Here is a 23,262-nt window from a genome sequence, read left to right as displayed (position 1 = left end):
CTATTAGTGTTAGTGATGGAGTCCTTACTCTTTAACCTCTAGAAACATCTGTTTTTTCCAGATGAAGTGCAGTCACTCATCTTCATAGCGATTCACCAATAAGAACAAGCACAGTACAGTATAAATCTCTGTGTGCAGAGCCGGGAGATCTTCAGCCTACACCTCAGCCTTGAGATGACAGTTCCTCAAAGATCCACAACTTGTGTTGACAAATGACTGAAATTCAAGAAAGACACGTAATTTTCACCCAACAAATAATGACGAGATGACAAATAAGAGCTCGCTGATATGCCTTTGAGGGATCTTTGGTTCTCATTGAGGAAACAAGCTGAGTGTGCAGTAATATTCGCAATGCTCCGTGCATCCCCCCTACTCTGGAACTCTCTACCCCAACATATCAGACTCTCGCCTACCACGGAAACCTTCAAAAGGAACCTGAAGACCCACCTCTTCCGACAATCCTACGACCTGCAGTAACCATCGCTCCACCATACCGCTGCACGACTAGTTCTACCCCTACCTACTGTATCCTCGCCCATCTCTTATGCAAACAGCGGCCCTGTACATAGTACCAAAAAGATGCTAGATATCTGGCCAAAGAAATATGCTAGAACTAGCATTACATGCCTACTCAAGAGGAATTGTAAAGAGAAGAGGACAAGAGTATAAACGGCATAAAAAGGACAAATTTTATTAAGTAGAAAAATTCATATAGGACATATCTATTCATGACAATATCTTTATAAATGAGACAGAGGTGCAATGTGCCTTGACATGCAGCACCACAGAGCAAGTTGACCTAGAAGGTGCCTGATTAGGTAGCAAGACAAGGTGAGTCATGAACACAAAAAATGCATGCTAAAGGTATAATATACTATATTCATATAAGCACAGCGTGTCACCATAAAAGGCTTATCCAATTCAGGTCAGAGTCGCTGTGGGGTGCCACAGATAGAAATGGTGGCTTAGAAATGCCTCGACGCGCGTTTCACTGGGAGAACCCAAAGCTTTCTCAAGAGCAGGGCTGTGGAGTCGGAGTCGGAGTTGGAGTCGGTATAAAATGGACCGACTCTTAAAATATATAATAAATTGGGTACAGTAGTTCAATGCAGTTTGTGGGGAATATTTTTTCATAAGAATTTGGGAAGTTATGAAATGTCCTATAAATGTCTTTCCTATTCCTGATCTAAGGGTCTAGACTTTTATCTGAGAAAAATGTGCCCTACCGTAATTTTATCACTTAAACATGAGCCATGTACAAGGGAGTTGGAGTCGTGGAGTCGGAGTTGGAGTCGATGTCATGGAAATTGAGGAGTTGGAGTTGGAGTTGAAGTTTTGGCTTACCGACTCCACAGACCTGTCAAGAAGCTTCTCTTCACGCATCCCTTGTAGATTGTGAACCCTCGCGGGCAGTGTCCTCTCTCCTCCTGTACCAGTCGTTGACTTGTTTTGTTCAAGGTTATTGTGTTTCTGCTATGTATACCCCTTTTTCAAATGTAAAGCCGCATGGAATAAATGGCGCTATAATAGTAAATAATAATAATGCTCGCTAGGAAAAAAGTATGCAAATAAGCTCTCTTCTCTAAAATAAAGAGAATTGGTAGTGCCACAAGTCAATGTCCAACCCTTCGAAGAGTTTTTCAGTAGGACTAGGGATAATAGCCAAGCCAGACTCCCATCCGCAGACAGCTGTTTTATGGTATCTTGATGAGAACATTTGGTGAAATTCTGCAGTTCACTTGAACTAGAGTAGAAAATTTGATTTGAAATGAATTTATCAAAATGTGCATTATTAAATTCTGAGGTCTTTCCAGACCCCAAAGTATAGTAAACATTATTAAAAAAAGGAAATTTATACTCAACCTACTCCTGTCCTTCTGCGCAGCCCACTACATTCAAGTTGTCCATTTTGGTCTTTTGTGAAACCTTCAGCACTTGGCATCTTCAGTTCTTCTGGCGCTAACAAGGCCCCACAACGTCATGAGGTCACCCATCATGACGTCACGTGAGGACCAGTCACCAAGCCTCATTCAGCACGATCTGAATCGGACAGCTTTGTCATGGTGTCACGGGCATTATACTCAAAGCTGGAGAAACGGGAGATGCTGAACTGCATAACAGCCAAAGATGCCTCTGAAGATTGGACTGAAAGAAAGTGGGCTACGGGACTGGACAGATTAGGGCATAATTAAAAAAAAAAATTCCTGGCTTTCTCCCCTAAAAAAAAAGTTGATAGTCATCTGCTATTTTGCTGGATTTTCCCTAAGCAAATTGCAAAAAAAAATTTAGATTGCAATTTTTTTAATAGTACAATTTTTAGATACGTAAAAGTTATTGTATGGCTTTTATAAACTTTTTGGTTAGTGTAAGAAAAAACGGAAATTCCACCATTGTCTTTGGGGTTTTGTTTTTATCGTGCTCACAATTTGGTATAAATGCCATAAACTTATTCTGTGTGTTACCCGGAAGGTGAACTCTGTATCATAAATTGAAATTCTGTGGAAATCCATCTTTTTTTTTTTCCGCCACCGGTGGATGAGGGTGGGGAACATCTGTGTGAATGAACGGCCCAAAGCACCCTCTGCTCCATTGCTACAAACGGCTTCACTTTTCTCTTTGCAGTAGTTTTGATACATGAGTTATGATGATCGCTCTGTTAGATTTCACACTCTATGATATTCTGCATATTGATAGTTTCAAGAACACCCATTGCTTTCATGGTTGGATGAGATAAATCTTTATCCAGATGTGCAGGATTCACCCAGGACACACCGTCTGCACAACACTCACTTTTCTACATGGGATATTCTGTATATCAATATAATAAATCTCTATAAAGAATTCCTGGATTCCATCCCGGGTCTGGAGAAACGGTCGCCCCTGTGATGTCTTTTATTTGGCAGCACCCCTATAAGCTACTCAAGGTCCTGAGGTCATACCTGCCACATCTACCAAAACGTCCATGAGGGTCTTTAAAAAGGGGTTCAATCTATAATGAGAGGCGTGGCCAGGGCACCACGAAGACTCATCCACTTCTGGCTGCTAACTTTCAAAAGTTGGCGAAAATGCATTAGATCACCGGACTTTTTTTCCCCAGTTTTTCTTCTGACTCCTCCTAATTTTCTGACGAGATTTACAGATCATGATTAAAAATCAGAGGAAACGGAAAAGCCTTCAAGTCAGTAGGATGAGATGTAATGCCAAGCCCAGCCCTGGACAAGGGTGTTTCTGGACAAAATATAGACTCTTTCTCTAATCCTAGACAACCTCTTTCTACAGGCAGTTAGTATAGGACCAGGGTAACTCTAGCCCACCAGGACTTATACTGAAGAATTTTTATTCAACCTCATAAACAAATAACCCAAAAATGTGGGGCCTTAGCCACATTGTTGTATAGGAACCTAGAAGCTCTAATTCTTTCTCTTTAAAGGGGTTGTCTAGTATTCGGACAACCCCTTCTTAAACACTATATTCCCAAGTGTAAAATGAAAATAACAGATACTCACCTTCCGCACCGGAACCATTCCAGCTATGTTGGCGCCTGGTCTCCCAGGGCACGAGGGACACTGTTATGCCACGTAAGCCTTGCAGCTACTAATGAGCTCCTACGCTCTCACTTCCTTTGGATGAACTTCAGACGTCCAAAAGGAAGTGTGAGAACTGCAGCACATTAGTGACCACTGATTGGCTACATTGCTCATGTGGCATAACAATGTCATAAGAGCCCTGGGGTTTCCAGCACCATCATTGCTCAAATGGCACCGGTGGCATTATTCCTGCAGAAAAAAAGTTGAAGAAAGATAAGTTCCCTAAAATGTTTGGTGGCATCACCGGCAGTCTTGATAACATCCCAGGTGGTCTAGAAGGGTTTATTGTAGCATCACTGATGGTCTAGGCAGCAACGTAACTAGGGAGGAGCAGGCTAGGGCATTTGCCCTGGACACAGTAAGCAGCAGGGGACCGTTTCTGCCATGAGGTCTGATCTTACTTTCGCAGCAGACTGAAGTGTCTTCCAGTTGGCAGCATTTTGCCGCCCCCTAGTAGTGTGATTCGACTGTTCTCCAAACCAATTGTTAAACTGACAGTCAGTTCGGAGAACCAGAAGAATCCCAGTCACCTGATGTCAATTGTATTTACGTCTTTCAGATGCAAGTACAAATGAAGTTCTGAACTTCAGAAACAATGTACAGCGGCATGATGAGATCATCTGATCACACTGCTGATGTCACTACAGCGCCAAAGAGGAGGCGAAGATGGTGGGAAATGGAGTCTTTCAAGAAACAATGGACTTTTATTGTTGAGGCTAAGTGGTGTGAGGGAACAGTATGGAGGGGAAAAATGTGATGAGGGGGCACATTATAGAGTTTGGGCAGTGTGGGGGGTGCACATTGTGCACATTGTGAAGGGACAGTATAGAGAGGAGGCAATTTGGGGGACAGTGTGAGGAACAGTATGTGGGAAAGTATGCAGAAGGAAGAAAGGTGTGAAGAGAGGGGGAGAAGGGGGCATGATACAGAGCGGAGATCCCCAACTTGTAGCTCGGAAGCTACTTGTGGTTCGCTGGACCATTATGTGTGGTTCGCCGCTGTCTACCAGCTTAGTGCATTAGCACCCAATCTAGAAAACAGCTAGGAAGGGCAGGTCTTCAGATGGTGTCTTTTATGGATAGCGTCACACAGAAGAGCAGAGCTGGGTGTGCATATATTGGTCTTGCAGTTGGAGAGATACATTAAGTCTAAACTGGACATAGGATGATACTGCCAGATAAAGGGGGTGCTTGAATCTGGATGTGGCGGGAGTGCTTGATGTAAGAATATCGAATGAGGATTAGGTGGGAATCCCTGGATGTAAGCATGGTAGGATTTCTATGGGGAAGTTTTGGCTGCCATTATACAGATAATGTGGGCTCTGGGTGTCACTACTGTGGGAGCAGGGGATTCTCTGGATGTGTCTCGCGGCCCTCTTTCAGAGCTGAATGTGACTGTCAAGGTAAAAAAGGTTGAGGACATTGATATAGAGTATGGGCAGTATGGGGGGATACAGTGTGAGGGGGACAGTGCGAATAGGGGGCTCAGTATGGAAAGGGGCACTGTGGCGCGACAGTGTGGGAGCATAGTATGTGGGAAAGTATGCAGAAGGGGGAGCGTGAGGAAGCTGCATAGTATAGAGACTGGACAGTATAAGGAGGACACAGAGTGAGGGAACAGTGTGAAGAGAGGGCTTAGTCTTGGTATGGAAAGACGGCAGTGTGCGCAGATGCTGAAGATAGAGACAGTGTGGTGGTTATAGCTAATAAGAGCGGACAGTGTGGCGGTTATAGCTAATAAGGGTGGACAGTGTGGCGGTTATAGCTAATAAGGGCGGACAGTGTGGCGGTTATAGCTAATAAGGGCGGACAGTGTGGCGGTTATAGCTAATAAGGGCGGACAGTGTGGCGGTTATAGCTAATAAGGGCGGACAGGGGGGCGGTTATAGCTAATAAGAGCGGACAGTGTGGCGGTTATAGCTAATAAGAGCGGACAGTGTGGCGGTTATAGCTAATAAGGGCGGACTGGGGGGCGGTTATAGCTAATAATGATGGATAGTGTAGCAGTTGTAGCTAATTAGGGTGGACAGTGTGATAGTTATAATTAAAAATGGGGGATAGTCTGGAAGTTATAGATCAGAAGGGTAGACAGTGTGGCAGTTATAGCTAATAAGTGCGAACAGTGTAAGCCTGCAACCGTCATCCAGACAATTCTTGTTCATGACTCTCTAGTTCCCCGTGCAGCCGCGTAAGCTATATCTTCACCTCTCTGTTACAGGCCAAATTTTCATATCTTGTAGAATTCCTTGAAGTTTTTACCTCTAGACTGACCGTCCCAGGTTTTAATAGTGTTTTTTCGGTTAGAAATTGTCCACGTGGCTTTATCCTGAAAATTGAAGCGTCATCTGAGTTTTATCAAGAGAATTGTTGAAAATGCTTTCCTGAGATTTCACAGCTCTTTTCCCATATTTATATTTCTGATTCATTCTTCTCACTGACCTTTCCAGGCCTCCAGCTGTTACCATTTATTGCCTGTTCTGATTTAGTTTGTTAAGTTGTTAACACTTATGTCTGAAGAGAAGCAGAGAGGATTACATGGCACTTGTAAAATATCTTGGCTGGAAACTATGAGATAGCACATTAACTTCCTTGAGAATGGAACAAGAGCACCAAATGATGGTTCATAGAGCCCATGAAGGCTATATAATGGATCATAGAGCCCATGAAGACCATACAATGGATTATAGAGCCCATGAAGACCATATGTGTCACCCCAGGCCTGGATGCCACAAACTTGTAAGGCTGTGTCTGAGAGCGGGAAGGAAGTTCTCTGGTCATGGACCATTTGCATGCAGCACCTCCTGTCCCAGGCCAGTAGGGGGAGCAGGCTGCCCCTATAAAAACTGGTACTGAGGGCTGGGTTGGGGAGACCAGGACCCACTTCTGGAGCATCCAGAAGGGTTCCCAGAAGAGAGGGACAGGTCAGTCGCAGCTGAGGAGTCCAGGAGGCAAAGGAGGAACAGAAAGCCAGGGACATAGGCGATGAGAGCCGGTCCTGGCAGAGAGAGACTACACAACCGGACACTGGGGTCCGAGGCTGTTAGGGTTGCAAGCCCTGCAGCAGAAAACCAACCCGCAAGGGATTTCAGGTCCCTTGGCCAAGAAGCCTGGAGGATCCGCCACACAGAGGGACCGGTACAGCACGGAGAAGCTACATGTACACAAGGCCCGAGTCGCAAGCCATACAGGCGTAGTACACGGCAAGCTCAGGGACGTGGGCTATCATGCCACTAAAGGGGGAGATAGTCAGCAAGGGCAGAGAGAGAACGGTAGACCTACCCACTCACCCTGACTAGTGGAGCTCGCCCGAATGCCCTCAGACACCCAGGTCCATTCCTACCCTGTACTCCTGGTGGGTCTGTGATAAGATCTGTAGTAAAAGACCCTGGACTGCATTATTGGACTCTGTGTGGTTACTGCTGCGCCTGCACCATCACCCCCAGCATCCTATTACACTGCCCTGATGCAACACTCCTCCCGTGGGGAGTTGTACTATTCCCTGCTGCATCCCCAACATCAGCCTCAGCGGTCTGCCTTGCAGCGGCGGTCCTCCCTGGCGTAGTCGGACATTACCTAAAACATATAAAAGGCTGCCACTGGTCTGACCACCCTGAGCCACGGGACCGGGTCGCCACTACTACTCCCAGCATTGCCATGAAGCCCGGTCCCGAGTGCCCCACGGCCCAGGGGGCGAGACAGCTTTGGCGTAGTCGCCAGGATTGTGACCAACCCGCCACAAACGGGTATTGCGTGCCTGAAAAAGACTGTACACGTACCTTAAAAAGAAGTTTCCCGCCATCCGGAGCCGTTTCCCGCCGTTTTCAGCCGTCTCCCGCCATCTTCAGCAGTTTTCCCGGCATCTTCAGCTGTTTTCCCGCCATCGGACGCCATCTTCAGGACGCCGCGCGGGAAGAAGAGGGGCGTGGACGTCCAAAGCGCGCGAGACCTGAAGCCCCGCCCTACGCACCGACGCTGCGCAAGGTCCTGGAAGGGAGAGAGAGAGCGACGCTGACGTCACCAGGACGCGACGCAAGGTCCTCACACGGAGCAGCACCAGCGGAGCCGCGGCCTACCGAAGAGGATCGTCGGAAGGTAGGCCACGCTTAACTACGGGGGAGGAAAATGACAGACACGGAGGGGCCTTCTACAACCAGCGGGGCTGCAGCAGCGGTGATGCCGTTCTCTATGCCCTACATCCCCGGAGCAGCCTGGCTACCCCAATACTCAGGGGACCCCCATACCTTAACTGACTTTAAGGAAAGACTGCACAGTTTTTTCAAAGTTTAATCCCCTGACAGAAGAACAGAAAGTGAGCATTCTAATGGGGCAGCTCACCGGTGCAGCCCAGCGGGAAGTGAAATCATGGTCAGATGAGGAGAAAAGGACAGTAAAGGACATTCTGACCCAGCTGCGGAGTACCTTTGATACCCGTACCTCAGCAGAAATCAAAATGCGGTTCTATGGCTGTAAGCAGCGAGCCCAGGATAGTATCAGAGACTATGCCTTGAACCTGCAAGAAGCCCTGAGAGCTATCAAACAAGCTGACCCTGGTAGCGTGCAGGACTCTGATAAACTGTTGACTGACCAGTTCATAGAAGGTCTGCTGTCCAGCGCCCACAGAACCCAGCTGCGCCTCATGGCCCTACAGAACCCCGATTTGACTTTTGCACAGTTCAAGGATCGGGCCATCCGGGAGCTCAGAGAACCCGCAGCAGGTGGCGCTGTAGCTTCCTGGACCCCTGCCATCACTTACCACCAGGGGGCAGCGCCCTACCTCGCAGACCTTGTGGGGGCTGATGCACAGGCCCTAAATCCATCCCAGCCTGCAGACCTTCACCATCAGGTCCAGGAGCTAACAAAGAGTGTGGCCGCATTAACCAGGACCGTACAGTCGTTGCAGGTGGAACCGTCAAGACCAATCGAACTGGCTTCCAGTCCGGAGCATGTCCCGTGGCGTCGACAGAGGAGGATCCCGCCGTTCAGAGGGAGGCCCGCCGACCGCTACACTGAGGATGGACAGCCGATTTGCCGCCGTTGCAGTCAGCCAGGACACATAGCAAGGTACTCTACTTTAAATGGGTCCGACCTGGGGCAGAGGGCCAACCCCCAGGCATAAGGTCATCAGGCCCGTCTAATTGGCGTGATAAGTACGTGGGGGGACGCCCGGTCTTACCCGTAGTGCTGGACGGTATCCCCATGAGTGCACTGCTGGACACCGGGTCTCAAGTGACTACCATCCCCTACGTAGTTTTCAAGCGGTACTGGAGTGACGCTGACATAACCCGCTACCCAGACGATGACTTAAGCATCATTGCCAGCAATGGCCAACCCGTGCCGCAGGTGGGGTTCAGAGAGATGACCATCAAGATTGGTAAGGTGGAACTGCCGGCACAGGGAGTGATCATTGTGGACATTGACCGTCGTGAAAGTCACCCTAAAATAACTGTGGGTACTAATGTAATTGAAAACTGTCTTTCAGAAGTAATTGTGATTTTACAGCAGGTGGCGATGAATGCGAGCTCCAGCCAACAGAGGGTCCTCCAGAAAGAGATAAGAGCCCTGATGAGACGGCAGCAGGTAAAACGGTCTGGTGGTGAGATCAGTAGGGTAAGAATGAGTGACCCATTCCCCATTCCATGCCTCCCAAAAGTGAAATGATGATCTGGTGTCGGACTGCAATCAGGTTGAGAGGCAGAGACTACCAAGCCATGGTAAAACCCGTGTACTCAGACAGCAGGCCCACCATTTTGACAGCCCGGGGGATGGTTGATGTCCGTCATGGGAGGGTGCCCGTTCGCATTCTCAACATTGGGGAGAGGGAGGTACACCTACCCAGGTACGCTACACTTGCCAAACTGTTTGCTGTTGAGCACAAAGCTATCAGGGCCGTGGAACCGTTGCCTCCATCTCCTCAGGCGGAGGGTAATGGCTCTCAGAAACAAAAGGAGGACTGGTGCCAGAAACTCCATGTGGGTGCTGACTCCACTCCCCTGCACCAAAAACAAGGAGTCCACCCGGTGGTTCAAGAGTACGAGAGAATTTTTAGTAAGCACCCACTAGAGTTCGGCAGAGTAAAAGGGATAGAACACCATATCCCCACGGGGAGCCACCCACCAATAAAAGAGAGACACAGGCCTGTACCCCCTGCACATTATCAGAACGCCAAGGGTATGCTGAAAGAAATGAAAGAAGCTGGGGTCATTAGAGATAGCTGTAGCCCCTGGGCAGCTCCCTTAGTTTTGGTAAAAAAGAAAGACGGTACCATGAGAATGTGCGTGGACTATAGACAAATCAGTCGTATCACCCATAAAGATGCGTACCCGTTACCTAGGATAAAGGAGTCTTTAGCAGCTCTAAAATCAGCTAATTTCTTCTCTACTTTGGACCTTACTAGCGGGTACTGGCAGGTTCCTATGGCAGAGGCTGACAAGGAGAAGACCGCCTTCACCACCCTGATGGGACTGAGCGAGTTCAACTGTATGCCCTTCGGGCTCTGCAACACACCAGGGACCTTCCAGAGGCTGATGGAATGCTGTCTAGGGCACTGAAACTTCGAGACGGTCCTCCTTTACCTGGACGACGTGATCGTCTATTCGAAGACTTACGAGGACCATCTAAAGCACCTGGCCGAGGTGTCGAAGCCCTGGCAGGCTACGGCCTGAAAGTGAAGCCTTCAAAGTGCCACCTGTTAAAACCGAAGGTCCAATACCTAGGACACGTGGTGAGTGCAGAGGGAGTAGCCCCCGACCTCGACAAAGTTACAGCCATCAAGAGCTGGCCAAGCCCCTCTAACATCAAGGAAGTGAGGCAATTCCTCGGGTTGGTAGGCTACTACCGAAGGTTCTTCCCCGGGTTCACTAAGATGGCAGCCCCTATGCAGAACCTCCTGATAGGGCAATCTAAATCCAGAAGTCACAAGCCACCCTTCAAGTGGGACAAGCCGGAAGAGGAGTCCTTCCGCCAGTTGAAGATGGCCCTCATGGGGGATGAGATCCTGGCCTACCCCTATTATGGCCAGCCTTTTATCCTCCACACAGATGCCAGTAATGTAGGGCTGGGAGCCGTATTGTCACAGAACCAACAGGGCAGAGAAATGGTGATCGCGTATGCCAGCCGGAAGCTGAGGCCCACTGAAAGAAACCCGGAGAACTACAGCTCCTTCAAGCTAGAATTCTTGGCAGTGGTATGGGCCGTCACAGAACGGTTTAAGCATTACCTGGCCTCCGCAAAGTTCACCGTGTACACGGACAACAACCCATTGACACATCTGGACAATGCAAGACTAGGTGCCCTAAAACAGCGGTGGATGGCCCGTCTATCCAATTATGACTTCACAATCAGATACCGGGCGGGCAGAACCAACGCCAACACAGACGCCCTATCAAGAATACCCCATCTACCTGAAGGAGAAGACGAATCGGAAGAGCTGGAGGAAATAGAGCTCCCTGCGTTCCACCGGTATGGGGCCACTCAGCATTCTCACCGGGTAAGAGACAAGATAGCGACCCTGAAATACGCCTGGTGAAAGACATGTTAACCCAGGAAGACGCTAGCCCTGGTCCGGACGCTCCAGAGGAAGCCAAGCAGATATGGAAGGAGAAAAGCAGGCTATTCCTCTATGAGGGTAAGCTGTGCAGAAGGCTTGTCAACCACCGGACGCACGAGCTGACCTGGCAGATAGTGGTCCCAAGGCGAGATGCAACAATGGTCCTGGAGGCCTACCATGACAGAGCAGGGACACTTCGGGTGGAAGAAACTGGAGTTCCTACTGAGAGAGCGGTTCTACTGGGTCGGCATGAGAAGGGCCATCGAGAAGTGGAGCAGGGTCTACGGCCCATGTCACCTCAGAAGGAAGGACCGCACCAGCCAGCAGACACCCTTGAGGCCCATCGTCACCAGGCAGCCTCTTGAGCTGGTACTGTAGCTCTGGACCATGTGAAATTGGCTCCAAGCTGGTCGGGCTACGTCTATGCCCTGACAATTGTGGACCATTACTCCCGGTTCCTGGTAGTGGTTCCTGTTAAAGACCTGACAGCCCAAACAGCGGCCAGAGCCTTCCAGCAACACTTCTGCCGTCCACATGGGTATCCGGAACAGGTCTTGACAGATCAAGGTCCAGCGTTTGAGGCTGAAGTATTCCAGGAGTTCTGCAACCTCTACGGCTGTAGGAAGATTCGGACAACGCCTTACCACCCGCAAACCAACGGGCTGTGTGAGTAGATGAACAATATCGTCATTAATCTCCTCAAGACGTTGCCCCTGGAAGAACGCAGCCTGTGGCTGGAGAAGCTGCCAGACCTGATTGACTAGTATAACCATATCCCGGTGAATGCTACAAATTGCACCCTGGCTTACCTGATGCGAGCAAGACCAGGTAAGCTGCCGATCGACCTGGAAATGGGAGTCCTGACACCTGAGGACACCTCCCCAGACGCGGACTGGGATACGGAACGGCGGCTACAGTACAAGAAGGTACAAGAGAGTGTGAAGAGGAGTCTGGCTCAAGCGAGAGAAAAGCAAGAGAGGCTCTTCAACCAACACGCCCCTGCTGGTCCCCTGGAACCTGGTGAGCAGGTCCTGAAGTGGAAGAGAAGGTTACACAAGCTGGATGACCAGTGGGAGAGAGACCCATACACAGTACTGCAGTCCGACCACGACAACCCGAAGGTATGTGTGATTACCAAGGATGGAGGAGAAACCACTAGCACTGTCTCCAGAGACCACCTAAAACGGTGCCCCGAGCAACTACAGAGTCCAAATGAAGATCAAGATGACCTTGAACCCGCAGAGGACAAGGAAGAGATGATCAGCACAGTTCTTGGAGAGCTCCCCCGGACCTGGACTCAGATAAATGGCGCAATAGTGGTACCCGTCCTACACTTCCTTCAGCCTACCCAGCAGGAGCCTACAGGAGGACAGGAAGAACAAGAAGAGCAAGCAGCCCCAGAGGCGGAAGAACCCACGCCAGCAGCCCAGGAGAGTCAACCCTATGCTGACAGTGAGCCTGCCATGCCTGCTGTGAGCCAAAGGACCCGCAGACAGCAGCCTGCCCTGCCTGTATACCCAGCTAGTAGCTGTACCCTCAATGATAGTGGGGAAAGCCAGGTTGGTCCACCACCAGACAGTGGGATAAGGAGGTCAACCAGGAGCACTAGGGGTCAAACACCAGCTCGCTGGAGGATATAGGTACAAGATCTAAATGTACCATGTATATATTTAATATGTTTGTTACCTGTAACTAATAGTGTTTTCTCCAGTTTGTCTAGATATATGGACTGACAGGTTATGAACTTTGGATAACCGGAACTACCTTGTAAATAGTTGCACTTGGTGCCTCTTGCGAAGACGGCCACGGAAGAAAAACCTGTCTGGCGTGGTCCCGAGTGGTCCAAAGTAGTTTGCTTCGCCTTGCAGCCACGCCCATGGCCAACATTTGGGGTTTGCTTTGGACAGGTCCCCGCACCGGTTGAGACTTCGCCTTATTGGGTGAAATGGACACCCTGTCACCTAAAGAACTCAATATGTGGTGTTGTTTGTTGTTTTCTTCTCTGTTATGTTTATGTTATAATTTATACCCTGTATCGTGTTTCTTGTTTAGTCCCGGAGTACTAAGCTTTCCTAGGGGGGAATGTGTCACCCCAGGCCTGGATGCCACAAACTTGTAAGGCTGTGTCTGAGAGCAGGAGGGAGGTTCTCTGGTCATGGACCATTTGCATGCAGCACCTCCTGTCCCAGGCCAGTAGGGGGAGCAGGCTGCCCCTATAAAAACTGGTACTGAGGGCAGGGTTAGGGAGACCAGGACCCACTTCTGAAGCATCCAGAAGGGTTCCCAGAAGAGAGGGACAGGTCAGCCGCAGCTGAGGAGTCCAGGAGGCAAAGGAGGAACAGAAAGCCAGGGACATAGGCGACGAGAGCCGGTCCTGGCAGAGAGAGACTACACAACCGGACACTGGGGTCCGAGGCTGTCAGGGTTGCAAGCCCTGCAGCAGATAACCAACCCGCAAGGGATTTCAGGTCCCTTGGCCAAGAAGCCTGGAGGCTCCGCCACACAGAGGGACCGGTACAGCACGGAGAAGCTACAGGTACCTAAGGCCCGAGTCGCAAGCCATACAGGCGTAGTACACGGCAAGCTCAGGGACGTGGGCTATCATACCACTAAAGGTGGAGATAGTCAGCAAGAGCAGAGAGAGAACGGTAGGCCTACCCACTCACCCTGACCAGCGGAGCTCGCCCGAATGCCCTCAGACACCCAGGTCCATTCCTACCCTGTACTCCTGGTGGGTCTGTGATAAGATCTGCAGTAAAAGACCCTGGACTGCATTATTGGACTCTGTGTGGTTATTGCTGCGCCTGCACCATCACCCCCAGCATCCTATTACACTGCCCTGAGGCAACACTCCTCCCGTGGGGAGTTGTACTATTCCCTGCAGCATCCCCAACATCAGCCTCAGCGGTCTGCCTTGCAGCGGCGGTCCTCCCTGACCGCAATCCACGGGTGGCGTAGTCGGACATTACCTAAAACATATAAAAGGCTGCCACTGGTCTGACCACCCTGAGCCACGGGACCGGGTCGCCATTACTACTCCCAGCATTGCCCTGAAGCCCGGTCCCGAGTGCCCCACAGCCCAGGGGGCGAGTCACATACAATGGATCATAGAGCCCATGAAGACTATATAATGGATCATAAAGCCAATGAAGATCATGCAATGGACCATAGAACACATAAAGACCATGCACTTGATCATAGAGCCCATGAAGACCAGACAATGGATCTTAGAGCCCATGAAGACCATACAATGGATCATAGAGCCCATGAGGACCATACAATGGATCATAGAGCCCATTTATACCATCCAATGAATCATAAAGTCCATAGAGACTATACAATGAATTACAGAGCCCATGAAGACCACAAGATGGATCATAAAGTCCATGAAGACATCAAGATGGATCATTGAGCATATGAAAACATACAATGGTTCATAGAATCATAGAGTCCATGAAGACCATACAATGAATAATAGAGCCCATGAAAACCATGTGATGGATCATAGAGCATATGAAGACCATACGATGGATCATGGAGCCCATGAAGATTATATGATGGGTCGGGACGGGAGTCCATGAAGACCATACAATAGATCATGGAGTCCATGACAATTAAATACAGTTGGTCTATAGATTAGGATCCTCCTAATTTATAAGTAACCACTATAGATGAAAGAAAAATTAACCTTTCTACTTTGTGAGCCATTGTGTCCCGTAGCATGTCTGTAGAGGAGGAGGAGGTAGTCATTGAACCTGGGTCCTTGTACCACATAAGACATCATCATTATTATATTTGGCACATGGTAGGTGAAGGGGAGTTCCTGTTAGATTTTACATTGGGTAAGAAGCTTCAATTTTTCATTGGGTATCCCACCATAGGGACCTCCACAGATCTAAAATACAGAAGTTAGAAGTATCTTGTTATAATACAGAGATGGTAGTGCATGATCATTCCACTAACGCTGGTAGTCCAATAGACAATGAAAAGTACTTTGGAGCCCTGTTCTTGGGATTGGTCACAGTCCGAGTTGTGGGATCCCCAGTGATCACCAAGTTATCATCTATCCTGTGTATGATCTAGTGAGCATGCTCAGTGCCATGTACAGAGATCACTGCTGTAGGAGGGAGGAAGGAGTAGAACGTTCTTGAGTGTCAATGATGGGTCCTATGTTATCTGCCTCTAGATTTTTTATAGAAGTGATGGGAATTGCCGATCCTGCCCCTCGTGTACACAGCACAAGCTGAAAAGTGATAAGAAGTGTTAACCTTTTCGTGAGGGTTCATTGGCCATATTTCAGTCTTTTTAATATAGAGACAATACAATCAGTTACTAATGAAGATCTTGAGTCTCAGGCATTGAATCACATAGAAATAGTCTTTGCTGACTCACCAGAATCTTGAAGTTTGGGATGACATCACGAAAACCATTAGATTTTTATCACATTACTCTGAACAGAGTCTCTGCCAGAAATAACCACAGTTTAGACATGAAATAAGAACGAGCTCAGAACTCATACTTCTTAACAATGGAACGGAACATCTTGCTAATATGTCATCTCCGAGGCATTCACCGTAAACCCACATTACACCGGGCTGAGTTATACGTCTAGGATCCTATTAACTCTATGTTCATCTTTTTGCATTTTTTTTCATGTAACTTTTCGTTTTTTTGTCTTCTGGTACTCGCTGCCATTTTTTTCTGCCAAATTCTTAAAAATGTCTTTTTTTTCTCTTTTAACTGTATTGCACTTTTTTAGAGAATAATTTAGCAATATTACGAAAAGTCACAAATGATGAAAAAGTAAATCCACCCCACATTGTCAAACAAAAACAACAGACAAAACGAAGCAAAGTTAATGTGAAAAAAGCACAAATGTAATAAAGAATAAACAACAATAATGTGCAAAGATAAAAGTCACAGTTACAACCACTTTTATTCCATAAAAGAGAACGAATGAAAAGCAATGATGAATTAAATAAGACCCAAGTTCTTTAAAGGGGACCTTTCATTGGATTTTTTAAATTAAGCTGAGTAATGTAAAAAACCTCAACGTATCTGGAAAGCAGAAAAGAGAAAGGAATAAAACAATAATTATCCTCTAACAACTTGTCCAAATCATCTGTGCACTGAGGAAATTAAACGTCTATAGATTTACAATTTTAATTTAAAGGGGTCTGTCACCATATTTTTTTAATTTAAACTGAGTGACTCCTACAATTGCCATTGTTCCTCTGATTCTGGAACAGGTTTTCTTTTTCTTCTGCGCGTCTCTATTCCAAAGTTATGCCCCCCCGGAAATAAAAATGCAAATTTTTCAATCAACTGATTGAGCGTATTCCACAGAACTTGCGGGCGTTTGCTTTTTCTCTTGTCTGGTGATGGCCAATCAAAATATGGCCACGCCTCAAATAAGTTCTGTGGTACACGCCCAGCTGCTTGAAGGGCAAATGTGAATCTTTATTTCCAAGGGGGCATAACTTTGGAACGGAGGGACACAGAAGAAAAAGAAAAACTGTTCCAGAATCAGTAGAACAGCGCCAATTGGTGGAGGTGCTGAGTTTGAATTAAAACAATCAGTGAAAGGTCCTCTTTAATGTTTTTTTAGTTGTAAATCTCTTTTTTTGGGTATGCCACCATGTTAAATCTTTTCAAACACTAAATAAAGTTTCATGCATATGACAAATATATAAGAAATGACAGCCTCTGAGACAGTCCTTGCTTACTCCTTGTGCCACCAGTTACTCTGATGCTCATCCTCTGGTATCCCTTTTAACCCATGACACTGTCAGCATAATGTCCTGCCAGTCGACTCTTTAGATCAGTCACAGCAGATACATTTCTAAATTAAAGGCATACACCCTACTCCCAACATACCATATATCACTTATGAACACATCTACATGCCCATTCGGTGACACCGAACTACGCGAATCTACGTCAGTCACTTAGGCCTCTCCCAGTGACCAGAGCCTCCAACAACAAGGTGACACGGCTGATTTTACCAGACACCATGTCACCCGTCCACTAGAGGACCACCGTACAGCCTATGAACAAGAGGAAAGCACCACACAGTTTACTGCAATAATACTACAAAGATAAAAATTGCAGTCGTAAAACCAGAGAGACAAGCAAAATCGATTTGATGGAAATTGAATTCATGTTGAATTTTTAGGAATTTGTTGGACCTGGCAAATTTGAACAATTTGCAATTTGCTCCTAGTGCCTAAACTGCCTAAAAATATACATATTGCAGAAGAATGAGTCAGCCAGAAAATCTCCCCATAATGCCTTGCAGTTATAATATCACATGGTCAAGCACAGCCAATCAGGAGGGACAATAATAGCCTGCATAAAAGCTGAGGCAGGGAATGCAGCAGCCATTTTTTGGGTGAATCTGCATAGTGAGACTACATCACAGTTCCCAGGTGAGCAATAGAGATAGGGAGAGAAACAGGGGCGTCACCACAATAGATGCAGGTGTTGCAGTTGCACCCAGGCGTGGGAGCCTAAGGGGCCCCAAAGGTCCCTTTGGCCCATATTAAAAGACCAACGCTATTAAAAATTGCGATATTCAGAGGCCGTCTTTTAGCCTTTGTATTGGGACCCAGGAGCTTCAAGTTACGCCACTGGAAAGAAAGCCAGAAAATACTGAAGAAACTGTACAGATAGTGTGCGTGACAGCACAGGTATGAAGAAGATTAGCGTGTGAGGACAAGATAATAGCATGGTACACGTCTTTCAGGGCAATTATAGGCTTTGAAGTTCTTTCAATGTGCTGCAAATCAATTTTCCTCTGAAAATTTGATAAATGTGGTGAATTCAAATTTTAAAAAATTCACTTATCGCCAAAAATTGGAGACCAGTCAACTGGTTCAGACAGGAAAAAACTAATACGAGCCCCCTCATGGCACGTTCATGTTGTGCCATATACTGATAAATTAGAAATATGTTATTGCTATGTGATGGCAGCTTCAGACATGGACGCTCCACATTTTGACCCCAGTAGATGAAGCTTCCTGCTGGGAATCGGAGTTCCCTCATGTGTACGTACCACTGCTGCCTCCGGCTCCTGATCCGTGTCTGGTATCAGTTCCCTTGTAGACGTATTTCCCATACACATGCATGTGTACAGAAGTGTTAGGGCCAGGGGTGATTTCCAGAGCTGCATCATGAGGTTCACCACAAACATGAAATGAGGACTTAGTAGGGAAAGTTTGGGCAGAATGAACATTTTTTTATTATTTTATTTATGCGGTTAGTTTGTGTTCTTGAGGCTATAGCCACTTCTTGTCTTGCTGCTTCTCACGTGTTCTACATGTAAAATTAACTGGCAAAATTGTTCATCATTAGCCATTTTATGGTTTTTACTTGCAGTTGCTTAAAGGTCTTTAAACTCAATGGAATAAAATGCTTTTGTAATTTTTTTTATAGAGACTGTACAGAAGTGTCTGAGCCCCTGAGTCATGGTGATGTCGATTTTTTCTTTTTACAACCTTGAATTGAAAACTAGCAGGGGAGCAATGCCGAGCATTGCCACTACTGTACATGTAGAATTGTGACTGGCATCGATTTGGTGCAGATTTTACTCTTCTGCAGCAAATTTTGAAATTAAAATCTGGTTGTAAAAGTTTCACATTTTGCTGTTATATCCAAATCCGAGTCTTGCAAATACACCACATCTTAGGAAATATCGAGACACACAGTAGCACAGGGGGTCGCCCAGAACCGGCTACGGGAGCTCTATTGTATGTCCATACACAAGGCCGGCTCCGGGTTTTTGTGGGCCCTGGGCGAAAAAGTCTCAGTGGACCCCTTTAACACATACCACGATTCATGATGCACAGATACGGCAGAGAAATATACATACAGTATTATGGGCACCACATAGTCCTCCATACAGTATTAGGGGCACTACATAGTTCTCCATACACTATTATGGGCCCCATATAATGCTTCGTACAGAATACTGGACCCCATCTATTGCTCCATACAGTATAATGGGCCCCATACAATGCTCCATATAGAATAATGGACCCCATATATTGATCCATACAGAATAATGGACCCCATATAATGTTACATACAGTATGGACCCCATATAATGCTCCATACAGAATAATGGACCCCATATAATGCTACATACAGAATAATGGATCCCATATAATGCTACATACAGTATGGACTCCATATAATGCTCCATACAGAATAATGGACCCCATATAATGCTCCATACAGAATAATGGACCCCATATAATGCTCCATACAGAATAATGGACCCCATACAATGCTACATACAGTATGGACCCCATATAATGCTCCATACAGAATAATGGACCCCATATAATGCTCCATACAGAATAATGGACCCCATATAATGCTCCATACAGAATAATGGACCCCATATAATGCTACATACAGTATGGACCACATATAATGCTCCATACAGAATAATGGACCTAATATAATTCTACATACAGTATGGACCCCATATAATGCTCCATACAGAATAATGGATCCCATATAATGCTACATACAGTATGGACCCCATATAATGCTCCATACAGAATAATGGACCCCATATAATGCTACATACAGTATGGACCCCATATAATGCTCCATACAGAATAATGGACCTAATATAATGCTACATACAGTATGGACCCCATATAATGCTCCATACAGAATAATGGACCCCATATAATGCTACATACAGTATGGACCCCATATAATGCTCCATACAGAATAATGGACCCCATATAATGCTCCATACAGAATAATGGACCCCATATAATGCTACATACAGTATGGACCCCATATAATGCTCCATACAGTACAGTCCCCAGATAATGCTCCATACAGAATAATGGACCCCATATAATGATCCATACAGTACAGTCCCCAGATAATGCTCCATACAGAATAATGGACCCCATATAATGCTCCATACAGAATAATGGACCCCATATATTCCTCCATACAGAATAATGGCCCCATATATTCCTCGATACGGAATAATGGACCCCATATATTCCTCCATAAAGAATGGGCCCCATATAATGCTACATACATTAAAAAAAATCAAATACTCACCTCTCCACGCTGATCTGCTCCGGCTATCTGCTCTGTGACTGCTCAGCACAGAGAGCGTGCTGTAATGACATCATCGCATCCTCTGCCCTGAGACGTCACAGAGTCAGAAGATGCGGAAGAAGCCAGAGCTGCGGTGGAACAGAGAGAGGCAAGTGTTGCAAGATCTGGGGCTCTAAGCAAGCAGGGGGGCCCACTCGCAGGCACTGGCACCGGGCTTTCCTGACTCACGGGCCCCATAGCGTGTCGGTGTCCCTGACGGCGAGTGGGCCCCAATTGATTTACCAAGACCCCTGGATGATAAAATTCATATTACCAGTATCTATTTCTTACTTGTAACTATAAAAAAGTACAAATATTTTTATTATTGGTTACATAAATTTTAAACTTTTTTTTTTCAAATTTTTTCAATATTCTTCTATTATTTGGAAAGATGATGTGAGATATGATCCAGGAATGGAGACAATCCAGAAGCTCCTGCCAGGACACAACGTGGAATCGGGAGCTATGTTATTGTAATTGACTAAGCGGAAAGATTTGTACGTGTGATGAAAAAATATGCTAACAAAGTCAAAGCCAGCGAAAGGAGCCGCATCACAGTCACCTACATCCATTATGGGGACGTCAGAAACACCCATTTGTTACTAAAGGGTATCTGTCAAATCATAACATATCCATGACCAAACTTGGAAGACATTTCACTTAGCGGGGAACGCTCTGTTTTCCACGCTTTACCTTCTATACAAGAGTCTAATCTAGCGCTCCCCAAGTCCCCAGGTGATGTCCTCAGAGAAGCTTGTGGCCGGTGAAGTGAGACAATGGGATGGTGAACAAAATGTGTTTGTTATGGCTCAACTGTTGGGATAGACGCTCGATGCCCTAGATCTGGGTGAGCAACATGGGCCAAAGGAGTTGATACGGCGGAGTCAGATAGGCAGGACAGTATATGGAACAGCAATGAACAATAAAGCTGGATATGCCGGATGGCGCTGGGAACAGCAGAATCGGATATGGTGGACTGTGGGACAGTGAAGAACATTAGAGCTGGTTATTCAGACAGGTACAAAATATGTGGACATGACTTTCGTTCATAGATTGTAAGCTTACGAGCAGGGCATTCATTCCTCTTTGTATTTGTTGAATTATATGTTACTGTATAATGTCTAATATTATCTGTCCAAGTCTCTGAATTATAAAGTGCTGCGGAAGATATTAGTGCTATAGAAATAACAATTATTTATTATTGGTACAGCAGAGCTGGATTGGCAAACAGGCGCTTTGATGTAGTAGAACTGAGTGTACGGATAGCACCTTCTAACTGCATAGCTGGAATGGCAGATGGGCACCATAGCCGAGGGTGCACATAGCACCCGGAACAGCAGTGCTGGATGGGCAGAGAGGCAACTTGATATAGGAGAGCTGAGTGTGCAGCCTTAAAAACCCTAGGAAAGTGGCATTAGAGATGCGCGATGGGTTTTCATTGTAATCTGACACAAACTAGAGCAGAAAGAGCCAGTGGCTGGGGAATAAAGATGTGCGTAAGACTCAGGAGTCAGGACAGGTGCATATGTGTGTGGATATCAAACTTACAGGGGTAAGAAAATAAGTAGTCAAGGGCATGTTAAACCCACTTCCACTACAAACAGGGAGCTGTCAATGCGGTGGCACTTGAGAACGGAGGTAGACAGCACTAAAGTGAGACCAGGTGAGTATGTTACAGCTATATGGAAACCTTAGTGGTACATTCCCACATTATGTATTGTGACAGAGTCACTGGTAAAGTACTGGAGGGAAGATATGTTTTACTGCGGCTATTAGCGTTAGTGAATTGAAACCATGAAGTTTTCGCCAGCATGTTATGTGTTGGGGGGTTAAACCTCCATTTTAAAACAGCCTATTTTTTTGTGAATGGCCATAGTGCGGGTGGGAGGTCATTCACCATATCTCCACCCCAAGGTGTGGTCTGGGCTATAAATAGCCAGCCTTTTGACTCAGGAGTTGTTCAGTCAGTGTATGGAGAGGCTAGCTCCTGAGAGAGAGGAGCTTGTGTTTTTGTACTAACCTGGACCCTGTGTTATTGTTAACCTTGAGTGGCCGGAGCCCGGCCAACATAAGGACTGTTTGTACCTATTTCTTTACTGCTATGTCAGAAGGGCCGTGTTTATGTTATAAACTTTGCCGTGGTTTATGCTGTTTTAAATAAACCATCAAGGAATTTAAAGAGACAGTGTTCCGTGTCTACCCCCGAGTGCAGCAGAGCAAGCCAATCTACCACAGTATACATACAGTGAAGGAAATAATTATTTGATCCCTTGCTGTTTCTCACTGCAAAATGCAAAAAAATTTATCTAATTTATACAATGTGATTTTCTTGATTTTTTTGGGATATTCTGTCTCTCAATGTTAAAATGAACCTACCCTTAAAATGATAGACTGTTCATGTCTTTGTCAGTGGGCAAACTTACAAAAACAGCAAGGGATCAAATACTTATTTCCTTCACTGTATGTAATAATAATAAACACTCTTTGTAAAAAAAAAAAAAAGTTTTTTTGCAGCATGTCAATTTATGTTGATTTTCACCGATAATTTCAGCCTTTGCAATTCACACGGTGAAATCTGTGCTGAATTTGCAGCAGAGCATTGAAGAACTTGGCACACGTATAAAGTTGCAAATGATTGTGTTTTATTTACATGTGCAATCCACAGTTTAATGCATAACGTTTCGGTCAGATCCCTGACCTTCATCAGATGCACAGACTGAATTTAGACAAGGTTGAAGAGAATGTAAACCATGTGCTCAGAGAATAGTGTGTCACCGCTGGAGAAATGGAGCTGTCTAAAAGCAATCCGTGCTTCTGATGAAGGCCAGGGATCTGACCGAAACATTTTGCATTTGTAAGAGTGTGTCAGGAACAAACATGCTCTTTCTCCTCTCTAATAAAATGAGTGCACTCTCGTGTATTGCAAATGTATTTCATGTGCATAGAGTATCACGGGCACTAATGTGAATGTTGTAATATGAATAATTTAATAGAATGT

General features: G+C 46.2%; 1 long non-coding RNA gene across 1 annotated transcript in view; it reads left to right on the top strand.

Moving 5' to 3' along the window:
• LOC141264526 (uncharacterized) overlaps positions 1-22,468 on the top strand; it is an 84,754-nt gene extending 62,286 nt beyond the window's left edge. The window contains exons 2-3 of the long non-coding RNA XR_012319992.1: positions 62-831; positions 20,656-22,468. This is a non-coding gene — a long non-coding RNA (uncharacterized lncRNA). The remainder of the gene's footprint in view (positions 1-61; positions 832-20,655) is intronic.
• The last annotated feature ends 794 nt before the right edge of the window (positions 22,469-23,262 follow it).

Source organism: Phyllobates terribilis, unplaced genomic scaffold (assembly GCF_046119375.1).
Source record: "Phyllobates terribilis strain yellow unplaced genomic scaffold, ASM4611937v1 Scaffold_4__5_contigs__length_816908805, whole genome shotgun sequence".
Taxonomy (NCBI): Eukaryota; Metazoa; Chordata; class Amphibia; order Anura; family Dendrobatidae; genus Phyllobates; species Phyllobates terribilis.
Note: the sequence above shows the minus strand (reverse complement) of the source record. Positions and strands in the feature narration are given on the sequence as shown.